At 44.1% G+C, this 16,280-nt stretch overlaps 18 non-coding genes across 18 annotated transcripts; all 18 read left to right on the forward strand.

Moving 5' to 3' along the window:
* The first annotated feature begins 815 nt into the window (after positions 1-815).
* On the forward strand, positions 816-887 carry trnat-ugu (transfer RNA threonine (anticodon UGU)). The gene has a single exon. It is a non-coding gene; the product is annotated as a tRNA-Thr (tRNA).
* Positions 888-1,950: 1,063 nt separating this feature from the next.
* On the forward strand, positions 1,951-2,022 carry trnam-cau (transfer RNA methionine (anticodon CAU)). The gene has a single exon. It is a non-coding gene; the product is annotated as a tRNA-Met (tRNA).
* Positions 2,023-2,421: 399 nt separating this feature from the next.
* trnat-ugu (transfer RNA threonine (anticodon UGU)) lies at positions 2,422-2,493 on the forward strand. The gene has a single exon. It is a non-coding gene; the product is annotated as a tRNA-Thr (tRNA).
* Positions 2,494-3,560: 1,067 nt separating this feature from the next.
* Positions 3,561-3,632, forward strand: trnam-cau (transfer RNA methionine (anticodon CAU)). The gene has a single exon. It is a non-coding gene; the product is annotated as a tRNA-Met (tRNA).
* A 399-nt stretch (positions 3,633-4,031) lies between these two features.
* Positions 4,032-4,103, forward strand: trnat-ugu (transfer RNA threonine (anticodon UGU)). Its single transcript has one exon. It is a non-coding gene; the product is annotated as a tRNA-Thr (tRNA).
* A 1,067-nt stretch (positions 4,104-5,170) lies between these two features.
* trnam-cau (transfer RNA methionine (anticodon CAU)) lies at positions 5,171-5,242 on the forward strand. The gene has a single exon. It is a non-coding gene; the product is annotated as a tRNA-Met (tRNA).
* A 387-nt stretch (positions 5,243-5,629) lies between these two features.
* trnat-ugu (transfer RNA threonine (anticodon UGU)) lies at positions 5,630-5,701 on the forward strand. Its single transcript has one exon. It is a non-coding gene; the product is annotated as a tRNA-Thr (tRNA).
* A 1,069-nt stretch (positions 5,702-6,770) lies between these two features.
* trnam-cau (transfer RNA methionine (anticodon CAU)) lies at positions 6,771-6,842 on the forward strand. Its single transcript has one exon. It is a non-coding gene; the product is annotated as a tRNA-Met (tRNA).
* Positions 6,843-7,229: 387 nt separating this feature from the next.
* On the forward strand, positions 7,230-7,301 carry trnat-ugu (transfer RNA threonine (anticodon UGU)). The gene has a single exon. It is a non-coding gene; the product is annotated as a tRNA-Thr (tRNA).
* Positions 7,302-8,368: 1,067 nt separating this feature from the next.
* Positions 8,369-8,440, forward strand: trnam-cau (transfer RNA methionine (anticodon CAU)). Its single transcript has one exon. It is a non-coding gene; the product is annotated as a tRNA-Met (tRNA).
* A 387-nt stretch (positions 8,441-8,827) lies between these two features.
* trnat-ugu (transfer RNA threonine (anticodon UGU)) lies at positions 8,828-8,899 on the forward strand. Its single transcript has one exon. It is a non-coding gene; the product is annotated as a tRNA-Thr (tRNA).
* Positions 8,900-9,968: 1,069 nt separating this feature from the next.
* Positions 9,969-10,040, forward strand: trnam-cau (transfer RNA methionine (anticodon CAU)). Its single transcript has one exon. It is a non-coding gene; the product is annotated as a tRNA-Met (tRNA).
* A 387-nt stretch (positions 10,041-10,427) lies between these two features.
* On the forward strand, positions 10,428-10,499 carry trnat-ugu (transfer RNA threonine (anticodon UGU)). Its single transcript has one exon. It is a non-coding gene; the product is annotated as a tRNA-Thr (tRNA).
* A 1,537-nt stretch (positions 10,500-12,036) lies between these two features.
* Positions 12,037-12,109, forward strand: trnat-ugu (transfer RNA threonine (anticodon UGU)). The gene has a single exon. It is a non-coding gene; the product is annotated as a tRNA-Thr (tRNA).
* A 1,067-nt stretch (positions 12,110-13,176) lies between these two features.
* Positions 13,177-13,248, forward strand: trnam-cau (transfer RNA methionine (anticodon CAU)). Its single transcript has one exon. It is a non-coding gene; the product is annotated as a tRNA-Met (tRNA).
* A 387-nt stretch (positions 13,249-13,635) lies between these two features.
* Positions 13,636-13,707, forward strand: trnat-ugu (transfer RNA threonine (anticodon UGU)). The gene has a single exon. It is a non-coding gene; the product is annotated as a tRNA-Thr (tRNA).
* A 1,069-nt stretch (positions 13,708-14,776) lies between these two features.
* On the forward strand, positions 14,777-14,848 carry trnam-cau (transfer RNA methionine (anticodon CAU)). Its single transcript has one exon. It is a non-coding gene; the product is annotated as a tRNA-Met (tRNA).
* A 387-nt stretch (positions 14,849-15,235) lies between these two features.
* trnat-ugu (transfer RNA threonine (anticodon UGU)) lies at positions 15,236-15,307 on the forward strand. Its single transcript has one exon. It is a non-coding gene; the product is annotated as a tRNA-Thr (tRNA).
* The last annotated feature ends 973 nt before the right edge of the window (positions 15,308-16,280 follow it).

The raw sequence follows: 16,280 nt of genomic DNA on the forward strand, positions 1-16,280 counted from the left end.
CTATTCTCAGTTTGTAGATATCATATTGGGGAATGGTGAATCCAGCCGAAAAAAACTTTCGTTTTTCAAGCCCATCAAAATGTCTAGCTAGCATGACAAATTTATCTCCCTTTAAACAACACCGGCTTGTGCCATTTAGCTTCTCTTTCATGCTAACGGCACCTTCATTAAGCACTTAGCACTTTGCCAAACAGCACAAAGAGGTAGAATGTTAAATGGCCGTATTGTTTAACTCTGTCATGAAGCATTCTCTCAGGCGAGCATTTTCAGGCAATTTATCCTGAAACCTTAGGTCTGCTTAGGCAGGTATATCAGACTCAAACTGGTGCCAAAAACACTGACAGAGAAGACAACAGAAGCAGATGGCGCAGCGGAAGCGTGCTGGGCCCATAACCCAGAGGTCGATGGATCGAAACCATCCTCTGCTAACTATGATGATGACAGGGCAGATTATTGCCATGACATTAAATAATGCATGCCTCCTACTGAAAATGCAGTTTAATGGGCTTTCTCTCATCTTACTTTAGAAACAGCCACTGCGCTTCTTTTTTCAAGCTAACAGCGCCTCATTGAGAACTTAGTTGCCAAACTGCACAAAGAGGTAGACTCTTCACACACTCACAATGTTTAACTCTCTCATGGAGCATTCTTTCAGGCAACCATTTTCTTCCCCACACAGTTCCGTTGATAAAGCTCACCGCCTCCACTCTGTTTTGTGGAAAGCCCATGTTCCTATGACTGCGCCAGTGTCAATACTTGCTTTTGAGTAGCAGGACATGTCAATAGAGTTCTTTCTTTCCATCAGCATGTCAAGAGGCATGGTGGCCAAGTGGTAAGGCGTTGGTCTTGTAAACCAAAAATCATGGGTTCAATCCCCATCCGTGCCTGAAATGGCATTGGTAGACTGACCACAAACAACCTGGCAAGTGCAATGTGATTAAAAACCCTTTGCTCACTTGTATATTCACAGAGCACGTTGCTTCATTTTGTGTTGCAGGCCCTGCCAATAAAGCTCTTTCTTTACCTTTACGCATACCAATACATGGTTCACAAGTGGTAAGGTGTTGGTCTATCCGGCCGAACACCATGGGCTCAATTCACATTGGTGCCTGCAATGGCGTAGGAGACTAAACATTAAACAAAGTTTTGTGGGACTACTAGAGGGGAATTTTAGATTCACTTCCAAGACCTTGGGCATTAACTCTGTACCAGTTCAACTGGCCCTTTCTTACAAATGGACTATTAAAGGACAGGTTCTTACAGACTTTGCTGCTCGTCCTTTATCCTGCACCTTGTCTAGCAATCCAGAATGGCGCCGTAAGAGAACTTAAAAAAACGCCTCAAACCCCACTATTGCAGTTGGTTATATCACACTCAAACTCTTGACATCAACAGTGATCACTGCAAACAAGAAGCAGAGTGGCGCAGCGGAAGCGTGCTGGGCCCATAACCCAGAGGTCGATGGACCGAAACCATCCTCTGCTAACTAATCTGTCTTTCAGCATATCGCCTTGTTTTTAGGGGAAATGTGGCTTTAGTCTCTATTATTATTGCCTGCATCCTACTGAAAACAAGTTTTTTGGCGGGCCTTGTCTATTCTCAGTTTGTAGATATCATATTGGGGAATGGTGAATCCAGCCGAAAAAAACTTTCGTTTTTCAAGCCCATCAAAATGTCTAGCTAGCATGACAAATTTATCTCCCTTTAAACAACACCGGCTTGTGCCATTTAGCTTCTCTTTCATGCTAACGGCACCTTCATTGAGCACTTAGCACTTTGCCAAACAGCACAAAGAGGTAGAATGTTAAATGGGCGTATTGTTTAACTCTGTCATGAAGCATTCTCTCAGGCGAGCATTTTCAGGCAATTTATCCTGAAACCTTTGGTCTGCTTAGGCAGGTATATCAGACTCAAACTGGTGCCAAAAACACTGACAGAGAAGACAACAGAAGCAGAGTGGCGCAGCGGAAGCGTGCTGGGCCCATAACCCAGAGGTCGATGGCTCGAAACCATCCTCTGCTAACTATGATGATGACAGGGCAGATTATTGCCATGACATTTAATAATGCATGCCTCCTACTGAAAATGCAGTTTAATGGGCTTTCTCTCATCTTACTTTAGAAACAACCCCAGCGTCAGCCACTGCGCTTCTTTTTTCAAGCTAACAGCGCCTCATTGAGAACTTAGTTGCCAAACTGCACAAAGAGGTAGAATCTTCACACACTCACAATGTTTAACTCTCTCATGGAGCATTCTTTCAGGCAACCATTTTCTTCCCCACACAGTTCCGTTGATAAAGCTCACCGCCTTCACTCTGTTTTGTGGAAAGCCCATGTTCCTATGACTGCGCCAGTGTCAATACTTGCTTTTGAGTAGCAGGACATGTCAATAGAGTTCTTTCTTTCCATCAGCGTGTCAAGAGGCATGGTGGCCAAGTGGTAAGGCGTTGGTCTTGTAAACCAAAAATCATGGGTTCAATCCCCATCCGTGCCTGAAATGGCATTGGTAGACTGACCACAAACAACCTGGCAAGTGCAATGTGATTAAAAACCCTTTGCTCACTTGTATATTCACAGAGCACATTGCTTCATTTTGTGTTGCAGGCCCAGCCAATAAAGCTCTTTCTTTACCTTTACGCATACCAAGACATGGTTCACAAGTGGTAAGGTGTTGGTCTATCCGGCCGAACACCATGGGCTCAATTCACATTGGTGCCTGCAATGGCGTAGGGAGACTAAACATTAAACAAAGTTTTGTGGGACTACTAGGAGAGGGGAATTTTAGATTCACTTCCAAGACCTTGGGCATTAACTCTGTACCAGTTCAACTGGCCCTTTCTTACAAATGGACTATTAAAGGACAGGTTCTTACAGACTTTGCTGCTCGTCCTTTATCCTGCACCTTGTCTAGCAATCCAGAATGGCGCCGTAAGAGAACTTAAAAAAACGCCTCAAACCCCACTATTGCAGTTGGTTATATCACACTCAAACTCTTGACATCAACAGTGATCACTGCAAACAAGAAGCAGAGTGGCGCAGCGGAAGCGTGCTGGGCCCATAACCCAGAGGTCGATGGACCGAAACCATCCTCTGCTAACTAATCTGTCTTTCAGCATATCGCCTTGTTTTTAGGGGAAATGTGGCTTTAGTCTCTATTATTATTGCCTGCATCCTACTGAAAACAAGTTTTTTGGCGGGCCTTGTCTATTCTCAGTTTGTAGATATCATATTGGGGAATGGTGAATCCAGCCGAAAAAAACTTTCGTTTTTCAAGCCCATCAAAATGTCTAGCTAGCATGACAAATTTATCTCCCTTTAAACAACACCGGCTTGTGCCATTTAGCTTCTCTTTCATGCTAACGGCACCTTCATTGAGCACTTAGCACTTTGCCAAACAGCACAAAGAGGTAGAATGTTAAATGGGCGTATTGTTTAACTCTGTCATGAAGCATTCTCTCAGGCGAGCATTTTCAGGCAATTTATCCTGAAACCTTTGGTCTGCTTAGGCAGGTATATCAGACTCAAACTGGTGCCAAAAACACTGACAGAGAAGACAACAGAAGCAGAGTGGCGCAGCGGAAGCGTGCTGGGCCCATAACCCAGAGGTCGATGGCTCGAAACCATCCTCTGCTAACTATGATGATGACAGGGCAGATTATTGCCATGACATTTAATAATGCATGCCTCCTACTGAAAATGCAGTTTAATGGGCTTTCTCTCATCTTACTTTAGAAACAACCCCAGCGTCAGCCACTGCACTTCTTTTTTCAAGCTAACAGCGCCTCATTGAGAACTTAGTTGCCAAACTGCACAAAGAGGTAGAATCTTCACACACTCACAATGTTTAACTCTCTCATGGAGCATTCTTTCAGGCAACCATTTTCTTCCCCACACAGTTCCGTTGATAAAGCTCACCGCCTTCACTCTGTTTTGTGGAAAGCCCATGTTCCTATGACTGCGCCAGTGTCAATACTTGCTTTTGAGTAGCAGGACATGTCAATAGAGTTCTTTCTTTCCATCAGCGTGTCAAGAGGCATGGTGGCCAAGTGGTAAGGCGTTGGTCTTGTAAACCAAAAATCATGGGTTCAATCCCCATCCGTGCCTGAAATGGCATTGGTAGACTGACCACAAACAACCTGGCAAGTGCAATGTGATTAAAAACCCTTTGCTCACTTGTATATTCACAGAGCACGTTGCTTCATTTTGTGTTGCAGGCCCAGCCAATAAAGCTCTTTCTTTACCTTTACGCATACCAAGACATGGTTCACAAGTGGTAAGGTGTTGGTCTATCCGGCCGAACACCATGGGCTCTATTCACATTGGTGCCTGCAATGGCGTAGGGAGACTAAACATTAAACAAAGTCTTGTGGGACTACTAGGAGAGGGGAATTTTAGATTCACTTCCAAGACCTTGGGCATTAATTCTGTACCAGTTCAACTGGCCCTTTCTTACAAATGGACTATTAAAGGACAGGTTCTTACAGACTTTGCTGCTCGTCCTTTATCCTGCACCTTGTCTAGCAATCCAGAATGGCGCCGTAAGAGAACTTAAAAAAACACCTCAAACCCCACTATTGCAGTTGGTTATATCACACTCAAACTCTTGACATCAACAGTGATCACTGCAAACAAGAAGCAGAGTGGCGCAGCGGAACCGTGCTGGGCCCATAACCCAGAGGTCAATGGACCGAAACCATCCTCTGCTAACTAATCTGTCTTTCAGCATATCGCCTTGTTTTTAGGGGAAATGTGGCTTTAGTCTCTATTATTATTGCCTGCATCCTACTGAAAACAAGTTTTTTGGCGGGCCTTGTCTATTCTCAGTTTGTAGATATCATATTGGGGAATGGTGAATCCAGCCGAAAAAAACTTTCGTTTTTCAAGCCCATCAAAATGTCTAGCTAGCATGACAAATTTATCTCCCTTTAAACAACACCGGCTTGTGCCATTTAGCTTCTCTTTCATGCTAACGGCACCTTCATTAAGCACTTAGCACTTTGCCAAACAGCACAAAGAGGTAGAATGTTAAATGGCCGTATTGTTTAACTCTTTCATGAAGCATTCTCTCAGGCGAGCATTTTCAGGCAATTTATCCTGAAACCTTAGGTCTGCTTAGGCAGGTATATCAGACTCAAACTGGTGCCAAAAACACTGACAGAGAAGACAACAGAAGCAGAGTGGCGCAGCGGAAGCGTGCTGGGCCCATAACCCAGAGGTCGATGGATCGAAACCATCCTCTGCTAACTATGATGATGACAGGGCAGATTATTGCCATGACATTAAATAATGCATGCCTCCTACTGAAAATGCAGTTTAATGGGCTTTCTCTCATCTTACTTTAGAAACAGCCACTGCGCTTCTTTTTTCAAGATAACAGCGCCTCATTGAGAACTTAGTTGCCAAACTGCACAAAGAGGTAGAATCTTCACACACTCACAATGTTTAACTCTCTCATGGAGCATTCTTTCAGGCAACCATTTTCTTCCCCACACAGTTCCGTTGATAAAGCTCACCGCCTCCACTCTGTTTTGTGGAAAGCCCATGTTTCTATGACTGCGCCAGTGTCAATACTTGCTTTTGAGTAGCAGGACATGTCAATAGAGTTCTTTCTTTCCATCAGCATGTCAAGAGGCATGGTGGCCAAGTGGTAAGGCGTTGGTCTTGTAAACCAAAAATCATGGCTTCAATCCCCATCCGTGCCTGAAATGGTATTAGTAGACTGACCACAAACAACCTGGCAATTGAGCAACGTGATTAAAAACCCTTTGCTCACTTGTATATTCACAGAGCACGTTGCTTCATTTTGTGTTGCAGGCCCTGCCAATAAAGCTCTTTCTTTACCTTTACGCATACCAAGACATGGTTCACAAGTGGTAAGGTGTTGGTCTATCCGGCCGAACACCATGGGCTCAATTCACATTGGTGCCTGCAATGGCGTATGGAGACTAAACATTAAACAAAGTCTTGTGGGACTACTAGGAGAGGGGAATTTTAGATTCACTTCCAAGACCTTGGGCATTAACTCTGTACCAGTTCAACTGGCCCTTTCTTACAAATGGACTATTAAAGGACAGGTTCTTACAGACTTTGCTGCTCGTCCTTTATCCTGCACCTTGTCTAGCAATCCAGAATGGCGCCGTAAGAGAACTTAAAAAAACGCCTCAAACCCCACTATTGCAGTTGGTTATATCACACTCAAACTCTTGACATCAACAGTGATCACTGCAAACAAGAAGCAGAGTGGCGCAGCGGAAGCGTGCTGGGCCCATAACCCAGAGGTCGATGGACCGAAACCATCCTCTGCTAACTAATCTGTCTTTCAGCATATCGCCTTGTTTTTAGGGGAAATGTGGCTTTAGTCTCTATTATTATTGCCTGCATCCTACTGAAAACAAGTTTTTTGGCGGGCCTTGTCTATTCTCAGTTTGTAGATATCATATTGGGGAATGGTGAATCCAGCCGAAAAAAACTTTCGTTTTTCAAGCCCATCAAAATGTCTAGCTAGCATGACAAATTTATCTCCCTTTAAACAACACCGGCTTGTGCCATTTAGCTTCTCTTTCATGCTAACGGCACCTTCATTGAGCACTTAGCACTTTGCCAAACAGCACAAAGAGGTAGAATGTTAAATGGGCGTATTGTTTAACTCTGTCATGAAGCATTCTCTCAGGCGAGCATTTTCAGGCAATTTATCCTGAAACCTTAGGTCTGCTTAGGCAGGTATATCAGACTCAAACTGGTGCCAAAAACACTGACAGAGAAGACAACAGAAGCAGAGTGGCGCAGCGGAAGCGTGCTGGGCCCATAACCCAGAGGTCGATGGATCGAAACCATCCTCTGCTATCTATGATGATGACAGGGCAGATTATTGCCATGACATTAAATAATGCATGCCTCCTACTGAAAATGCACTTTAATGGGCTTTCTCTCATCTTACTTTAGAAAAAGCCACTGCGCTTCTTTTTTCAAGCTAACAGCGCCTCATTGAGAACTTACTTGCCAAACTGCACAAAGAGGTAGAATCTTCACACACTCACAATGTTTAACTCTCTCTTGGAGCATTCTTTCAGGCAACCATTTTCTTCCCCACACAGTTCCGTTGATAAAGCTCACCGCCTCCACTCTGTTTTGTGGAAAGCCCATGTTCCTATGACTGCGCCAGTGTATATACTTGCTTTTGAGTAGCAGGACATGTCAATAGAGTTCTTTCTTTCCATCAGGGTGTCAAGAGGCATGGTGGCCAAGTGGTAAGGCGTTGGTCTTGTAAACCAAAAATCATGAGTTCAATCCCCATCCGTGCCTGAAATGGCATTGGTAGACTGACCACAAACAACCTGGCAAGTGCAATGTGATTAAAAACCCTTTGCTCACTTGTATATTCACAGAGCACGTTGCTTCATTTTGTGTTGCAGGCCCTGCCAATAAAGCTCTTTCTTTACCTTTACGCATACCAAGACATGGTTCACAAGTGGTAAGGTGTTGGTCTATCCGGCCAAACACCATGGGCTCAATTCACATTGGTGCCTGCAATGGCGTAGGGAGACTAAACATTAAACAAAGTCTTGTGGGACTACTAGGAGAGGGGAATTTTAGATTCACTTCCAAGACCTTGGGCATTAACTCTGTACCAGTTCAACTGGCCCTTTCTTACAAATGGACTATTAAAGGACAGGTTCTTACAGACTTTGCTGCTCGTCCTTTATCCTGCACCTTGTCTAGCAATCCAGAATGGCGCCGTAAGAGAACTTAAAAAAACGCCTCAAACCCCACTATTGCAGTTGGTTATATCACACTCAAACTCTTGACATCAACAGTGATCACTGCAAACAAGAAGCAGAGTGGCGCAGCGGAAGCGTGCTGGGCCCATAACCCAGAGGTCGATGGACCGAAACCATCCTCTGCTAACTAATCTGTCTTTCAGCATATCGCCTTGTTTTTAGGGGAAATGTGGCTTTAGTCTCTATTATTATTGCCTGCATCCTACTGAAAACAAGTTTTTTGGCGGGCCTTGTCTATTCTCAGTTTGTAGATATCATATTGGGGAATGGTGAATCCAGCCGAAAAAAACTTTCGTTTTTCAAGCCCATCAAAATGTCTAGCTAGCATGACAAATTTATCTCCCTTTAAACAACACCGGCTTGTGCCATTTAGCTTCTCTTTCATGCTAACGGCACCTTCATTAAGCACTTAGCACTTTGCCAAACAGCACAAAGAGGTAGAATGTTAAATGGCCGTATTGTTTAACTCTTTCATGAAGCATTCTCTCAGGCGAGCATTTTCAGGCAATTTATCCTGAAACCTTAGGTCTGCTTAGGCAGGTATATCAGACTCAAACTGGTGCCAAAAACACTGACAGAGAAGACAACAGAAGCAGAGTGGCGCAGCGGAAGCGTGCTGGGCCCATAACCCAGAGGTCGATGGATCGAAACCATCCTCTGCTAACTATGATGATGACAGGGCAGATTATTGCCATGACATTAAATAATGCATGCCTCCTACTGAAAATGCAGTTTAATGGGCTTTCTCTCATCTTACTTTAGAAACAGCCACTGCGCTTCTTTTTTCAAGATAACAGCGCCTCATTGAGAACTTAGTTGCCAAACTGCACAAAGAGGTAGAATCTTCACACACTCACAATGTTTAACTCTCTCATGGAGCATTCTTTCAGGCAACCATTTTCTTCCCCACACAGTTCCGTTGATAAAGCTCACCGCCTCCACTCTGTTTTGTGGAACGCCCATGTTTCTATGACTGCGCCAGTGTCAATACTTGCTTTTGAGTAGCAGGACATGTCAATAGAGTTCTTTCTTTCCATCAGCATGTCAAGAGGCATGGTGGCCAAGTGGTAAGGCGTTGGTCTTGTAAACCAAAAATCATGGCTTCAATCCCCATCCGTGCCTGAAATGGTATTAGTAGACTGACCACAAACAACCTGGCAATTGAGCAACGTGATTAAAAACCCTTTGCTCACTTGTATATTCACAGAGCACGTTGCTTCATTTTGTGTTGCAGGCCCTGCCAATAAAGCTCTTTCTTTACCTTTACGCATACCAAGACATGGTTCACAAGTGGTAAGGTGTTGGTCTATCCGGCCGAACACCATGGGCTCAATTCACATTGGTGCCTGCAATGGCGTAGGGAGACTAAACATTAAACAAAGTCTTGTGGGACTACTAGGAGAGGGGAATTTTAGATTCACTTCCAAGACCTTGGGCATTAACTCTGTACCAGTTCAACTGGCCCTTTCTTACAAATGGACTATTAAAGGACAGGTTCTTACAGACTTTGCTGCTCGTCCTTTATCCTGCACCTTGTCTAGCAATCCAGAATGGCGCCGTAAGAGAACTTAAAAAAACGCCTCAAACCCCACTATTGCAGTTGGTTATATCACACTCAAACTCTTGACATCAACAGTGATCACTGCAAACAAGAAGCAGAGTGGCGCAGCGGAAGCGTGCTGGGCCCATAACCCAGAGGTCGATGGACCGAAACCATCCTCTGCTAACTAATCTGTCTTTCAGCATATCGCCTTGTTTTTAGGGGAAATGTGGCTTTAGTCTCTATTATTATTGCCTGCATCCTACTGAAAACAAGTTTTTTGGCGGGCCTTGTCTATTCTCAGTTTGTAGATATCATATTGGGGAATGGTGAATCCAGCCGAAAAAAACTTTCGTTTTTCAAGCCCATCAAAATGTCTAGCTAGCATGACAAATTTATCTCCCTTTAAACAACACCGGCTTGTGCCATTTAGCTTCTCTTTCATGCTAACGGCACCTTCATTGAGCACTTAGCACTTTGCCAAACAGCACAAAGAGGTAGAATGTTAAATGGGCGTATTGTTTAACTCTGTCATGAAGCATTCTCTCAGGCGAGCATTTTCAGGCAATTTATCCTGAAACCTTAGGTCTGCTTAGGCAGGTATATCAGACTCAAACTGGTGCCAAAAACACTGACAGAGAAGACAACAGAAGCAGAGTGGCGCAGCGGAAGCGTGCTGGGCCCATAACCCAGAGGTCGATGGATCGAAACCATCCTCTGCTATCTATGATGATGACAGGGCAGATTATTGCCATGACATTAAATAATGCATGCCTCCTACTGAAAATGCACTTTAATGGGCTTTCTCTCATCTTACTTTAGAAAAAGCCACTGCGCTTCTTTTTTCAAGCTAACAGCGCCTCATTGAGAACTTACTTGCCAAACTGCACAAAGAGGTAGAATCTTCACACACTCACAATGTTTAACTCTCTCTTGGAGCATTCTTTCAGGCAACCATTTTCTTCCCCACACAGTTCCGTTGATAAAGCTCACCGCCTCCACTCTGTTTTGTGGAAAGCCCATGTTCCTATGACTGCGCCAGTGTATATACTTGCTTTTGAGTAGCAGGACATGTCAATAGAGTTCTTTCTTTCCATCAGGGTGTCAAGAGGCATGGTGGCCAAGTGGTAAGGCGTTGGTCTTGTAAACCAAAAATCATGAGTTCAATCCCCATCCGTGCCTGAAATGGCATTGGTAGACTGACCACAAACAACCTGGCAAGTGCAATGTGATTAAAAACCCTTTGCTCACTTGTATATTCACAGAGCACGTTGCTTCATTTTGTGTTGCAGGCCCTGCCAATAAAGCTCTTTCTTTACCTTTACGCATACCAAGACATGGTTCACAAGTGGTAAGGTGTTGGTCTATCCGGCCAAACACCATGGGCTCAATTCACATTGGTGCCTGCAATGGCGTAGGGAGACTAAACATTAAACAAAGTCTTGTGGGACTACTAGGAGAGGGGAATTTTAGATTCACTTCCAAGACCTTGGGCATTAACTCTGTACCAGTTCAACTGGCCCTTTCTTACAAATGGACTATTAAAGGACAGGTTCTTACAGACTTTGCTGCTCGTCCTTTATCCTGCACCTTGTCTAGCAATCCAGAATGGCGCCGTAAGAGAACTTAAAAAAACGCCTCAAACCCCACTATTGCAGTTGGTTATATCACACTCAAACTCTTGACATCAACAGTGATCACTGCAAACAAGAAGCAGAGTGGCGCAGCGGAAGCGTGCTGGGCCCATAACCCAGAGGTCGATGGACCGAAACCATCCTCTGCTAACTAATCTGTCTTTCAGCATATCGCCTTGTTTTTAGGGGAAATGTGGCTTTAGTCTCTATTATTATTGCCTGCATCCTACTGAAAACAAGTTTTTTGGCGGACCTTGTCTATTCTCAGTTTGTAGATATCATATTGGGGAATGGTGAATCCAGCCGAAAAAAACTTTCGTTTTTCAAGCCCATCAAAATGTCTAGCTAGCATGACAAATTTATCTCCCTTTAAACAACACCGGCTTGTGCCATTTAGCTTCTCTTTCATGCTAACGGCACCTTCATTAAGCACTTAGCACTTTGCCAAACAGCACAAAGAGGTAGAATGTTAAATGGCCGTATTGTTTAACTCTGTCATGAAGCATTCTCTCAGGCGAGCATTTTCAGGCAATTTATCCTGAAACCTTAGGTCTGCTTAGGCAGGTATATCAGACTCAAACTGGTGCCAAAAACACTGACAGAGAAGACAACAGAAGCAGATGGCGCAGCGGAAGCGTGCTGGGCCCATAACCCAGAGGTCGATGGATCGAAACCATCCTCTGCTAACTATGATGATGACAGGGCAGATTATTGCCATGACATTAAATAATGCATGCCTCCTACTGAAAATGCACTTTAATGGGCTTTCTCTCATCTTACTTTAGAAACAACCCCAGCGTCAGCCACTGCGCTTCTTTTTTCAAGCTAACAGCGCCTCATTGAGAACTTAGTTGCCAAACTGCACAAAGAGGTAGAATCTTCACACACTCACAATGTTTAACTCTCTCATGGAGCATTCTTTCAGGCAACCATTTTCTTCCCCACACAGTTCCGTTGATAAAGCTCACCGCCTCCACTCTGTTTTGAGGAAAGCCCATGTTCCTATGACTGCGCCAGTGTCAATACTTGCTTTTGAGTAGCAGGACATGTCAATAGAGTTCTTTCTTTCCATCAGCGTGTCAAGAGGCATGGTGGGCCAAGTGGTAAGGCGTTGGTCTTGTAAACCAAAAATCATGGGTTCAATCCCCATCCGTGCCTGAAATGGCATTGGTAGACTGACCACAAACAACCTGGCAAGTGCAATGTGATTAAAAACCCTTTGCTCACTTGTATATTCACAGAGCACGTTGCTTCATTTTGTGTTGCAGGCCCAGCCAATAAAGCTCTTTCTTTACCTTTACGCATACCAAGACATGGTTCACAAGTGGTAAGGTGTTGGTCTATCCGGCCGAACACCATGGGCTCAATTCACATTGGTGCCTGCAATGGCGTAGGGAGACTAAACATTAAACAAAGTCTTGTGGGACTACTAGGAGAGGGGAATTTTAGATTCACTTCCAAGACCTTGGGCATTAACTCTGTACCAGTTCAACTGGCCCTTTCTTACAAATGGACTATTAAAGGACAGGTTCTTACAGACTTTGCTGCTCGTCCTTTATCCTGCACCTTGTCTAGCAATCCAGAATGGCGCCGTAAGAGAACTTAAAAAAACGCCTCAAACCCCACTATTGCAGTTGGTTATATCACACTCAAACTCTTGACATCAACAGTGATCACTGCAAACAAGAAGCAGAGTGGCGCAGCGGAAGCGTGCTGGGCCCATAACCCAGAGGTCGATGGACCAAAACCATCCTCTGCTAACTAATCTGTCTTTCAGCATATCGTCTTGTTTTTAGGGGAAATGTGGCTTTAGTCTCTATTATTATTGCCTGCATCCTACTGAAAACAAGTTTTTTGGCGGACCTTGTCTATTCTCAGTTTGTAGATATCATATTGGGGAATGGTGAATCCAGCCGAAAAAAACTTTCGTTTTTCAAGCCCATCAAAATGTCTAGCTAGCATGACAAATTTATCTCCCTTTAAACAACACCGGCTTGTGCCATTTAGCTTCTCTTTCATGCTAACGGCACCTTCATTAAGCACTTAGCACTTTGCCAAACAGCACAAAGAGGTAGAATGTTAAATGGCCGTATTGTTTAACTCTTTCATGAAGCATTCTCTCAGGCGAGCATTTTCAGGCAATTTATCCTGAAACCTTAGGTCTGCTTAGGCAGGTATATCAGACTCAAACTGGTGCCAAAAACACTGACAGAGAAGACAACAGAAGCAGAGTGGCGCAGCGGAAGCGTGCTGGGCCCATAACCCAGAGGTCGATGGATCGAAACCATCCTCTGCTAACTATGATGATGACAGGGCAGATTATTGCCATGACATTAAATAATGCATGCCTCCTACTGAAAATGCAGTTTAATGGGCTTTCTCTCATCTTACTTTAGAAACAGCCACTGCGCTTCTTTTTTCAAGATAACAGCGCCTCATTGAGAACTTAGTTGCCAAACTGCACAAAGAGGTAGAATCTTCACACACTCACAATGTTTAACTCTCTCATGGAGCATTCTTTCAGGCAACCATTTTCTTCCCCACACAGTTCCGTTGATAAAGCTCACCGCCTCCACTCTGTTTTGTGGAAAGCCCATGTTTCTATGACTGCGCCAGTGTCAATACTTGCTTTTGAGTAGCAGGACATGTCAATAGAGTTCTTTCTTTCCATCAGCATGTCAAGAGGCATGGTGGCCAAGTGGTAAGGCGTTGGTCTTGTAAACCAAAAATCATGGCTTCAATCCCCATCCGTGCCTGAAATGGTATTAGTAGACTGACCACAAACAACCTGGCAATTGAGCAACGTGATTAAAAACCCTTTGCTCACTTGTATATTCACAGAGCACGTTGCTTCATTTTGTGTTGCAGGCCCTGCCAATAAAGCTCTTTCTTTACCTTTACGCATACCAAGACATGGTTCACAAGTGGTAAGGTGTTGGTCTATCCGGCCGAACACCATGGGCTCAATTCACATTGGTGCCTGCAATGGCGTAGGGAGACTAAACATTAAACAATGTCTTGTGGGACTACTAGGAGAGGGGAATTTTAGATTCACTTCCAAGACCTTGGGCATTAACTCTGTACCAGTTCAACTGGCCCTTTCTTACAAATGGACTATTAAAGGACAGGTTCTTACAGACTTTGCTGCTCGTCCTTTATCCTGCACCTTGTCTAGCAATCCAGAATGGCGCCGTAAGAGAACTTAAAAAAACGCCTCAAACCCCACTATTGCAGTTGGTTATATCACACTCAAACTCTTGACATCAACAGTGATCACTGCAAACAAGAAGCAGAGTGGCGCAGCGGAAGCGTGCTGGGCCCATAACCCAGAGGTCGATGGACCGAAACCATCCTCTGCTAACTAATCTGTCTTTCAGCATATCGCCTTGTTTTTAGGGGAAATGTGGCTTTAGTCTCTATTATTATTGCCTGCATCCTACTGAAAACAAGTTTTTTGGCGGGCCTTGTCTATTCTCAGTTTGTAGATATCATATTGGGGAATGGTGAATCCAGCCGAAAAAAACTTTCGTTTTTCAAGCCCATCAAAATGTCTAGCTAGCATGACAAATTTATCTCCCTTTAAACAACACCGGCTTGTGCCATTTAGCTTCTCTTTCATGCTAACGGCACCTTCATTGAGCACTTAGCACTTTGCCAAACAGCACAAAGAGGTAGAATGTTAAATGGGCGTATTGTTTAACTCTGTCATGAAGCATTCTCTCAGGCGAGCATTTTCAGGCAATTTATCCTGAAACCTTAGGTCTGCTTAGGCAGGTATATCAGACTCAAACTGGTGCCAAAAACACTGACAGAGAAGACAACAGAAGCAGAGTGGCGCAGCGGAAGCGTGCTGGGCCCATAACCCAGAGGTCGATGGATCGAAACCATCCTCTGCTATCTATGATGATGACAGGGCAGATTATTGCCATGACATTAAATAATGCATGCCTCCTACTGAAAATGCACTTTAATGGGCTTTCTCTCATCTTACTTTAGAAAAAGCCACTGCGCTTCTTTTTTCAAGCTAACAGCGCCTCATTGAGAACTTACTTGCCAAACTGCACAAAGAGGTAGAATCTTCACACACTCACAATGTTTAACTCTCTCTTGGAGCATTCTTTCAGGCAACCATTTTCTTCCCCACACAGTTCCGTTGATAAAGCTCACCGCCTCCACTCTGTTTTGTGGAAAGCCCATGTTCCTATGACTGCGCCAGTGTCAATACTTGCTTTTGAGTAGCAGGACATGTCAATAGAGTTCTTTCTTTCCATCAGGGTGTCAAGAGGCATGGTGGCCAAGTGGTAAGGCGTTGGTCTTGTAAACCAAAAATCATGAGTTCAATCCCCATCCGTGCCTGAAATGGCATTGGTAGACTGACCACAAACAACCTGGCAAGTGCAATGTGATTAAAAACCCTTTGCTCACTTGTATATTCACAGAGCACGTTGCTTCATTTTGTGTTGCAGGCCCTGCCAATAAAGCTCTTTCTTTACCTTTACGCATACCAAGACATGGTTCACAAGTGGTAAGGTGTTGGTCTATCCGGCCAAACACCATGGGCTCAATTCACATTGGTGCCTGCAATGGCGTAGGGAGACTAAACATTAAACAAAGTCTTGTGGGACTACTAGGAGAGGGGAATTTTAGATTCACTTCCAAGACCTTGGGCATTAACTCTGTACCAGTTCAACTGGCCCTTTCTTACAAATGGACTATTAAAGGACAGGTTCTTACAGACTTTGCTGCTCGTCCTTTATCCTGCACCTTGTCTAGCAATCCAGAATGGCGCCGTAAGAGAACTTAAAAAAACGCCTCAAACCCCACTATTGCAGTTGGTTATATCACACTCAAACTCTTGACATCAACAGTGATCACTGCAAACAAGAAGCAGAGTGGCGCAGCGGAAGCGTGCTGGGCCCATAACCCAGAGGTCGATGGACCGAAACCATCCTCTGCTAACTAATCTGTCTTTCAGCATATCGCCTTGTTTTTAGGGGAAATGTGGCTTTAGTCTCTATTATTATTGCCTGCATCCTACTGAAAACAAGTTTTTTGGCGGACCGTGTCTATTCTCAGTTTGTAGATATCATATTGGGGAATGGTGAATCCAGCCGAAAAAAACTTTCGTTTTTCAAGCCCATCAAAATGTCTAGCTAGCATGACAAATTTATCTCCCTTTAAACAACACCGGCTTGTGCCATTTAGCTTCTCTTTCATGCTAACGGCACCTTCATTAAGCACTTAGCACTTTGCCAAACAGCACAAAGAGGTAGAATGTTAAATGGCCGTATTGTTTAACTCTGTCATGAAGCATTCTCTCAGGCGAGCA

This window comes from Oryzias latipes, chromosome 18, assembly GCF_053564925.1.
Source record: "Oryzias latipes strain Hd-rR chromosome 18, Olatipes_Hd-rR_3.1".
NCBI classification, from domain to species: domain Eukaryota; kingdom Metazoa; phylum Chordata; class Actinopteri; order Beloniformes; family Adrianichthyidae; genus Oryzias; species Oryzias latipes.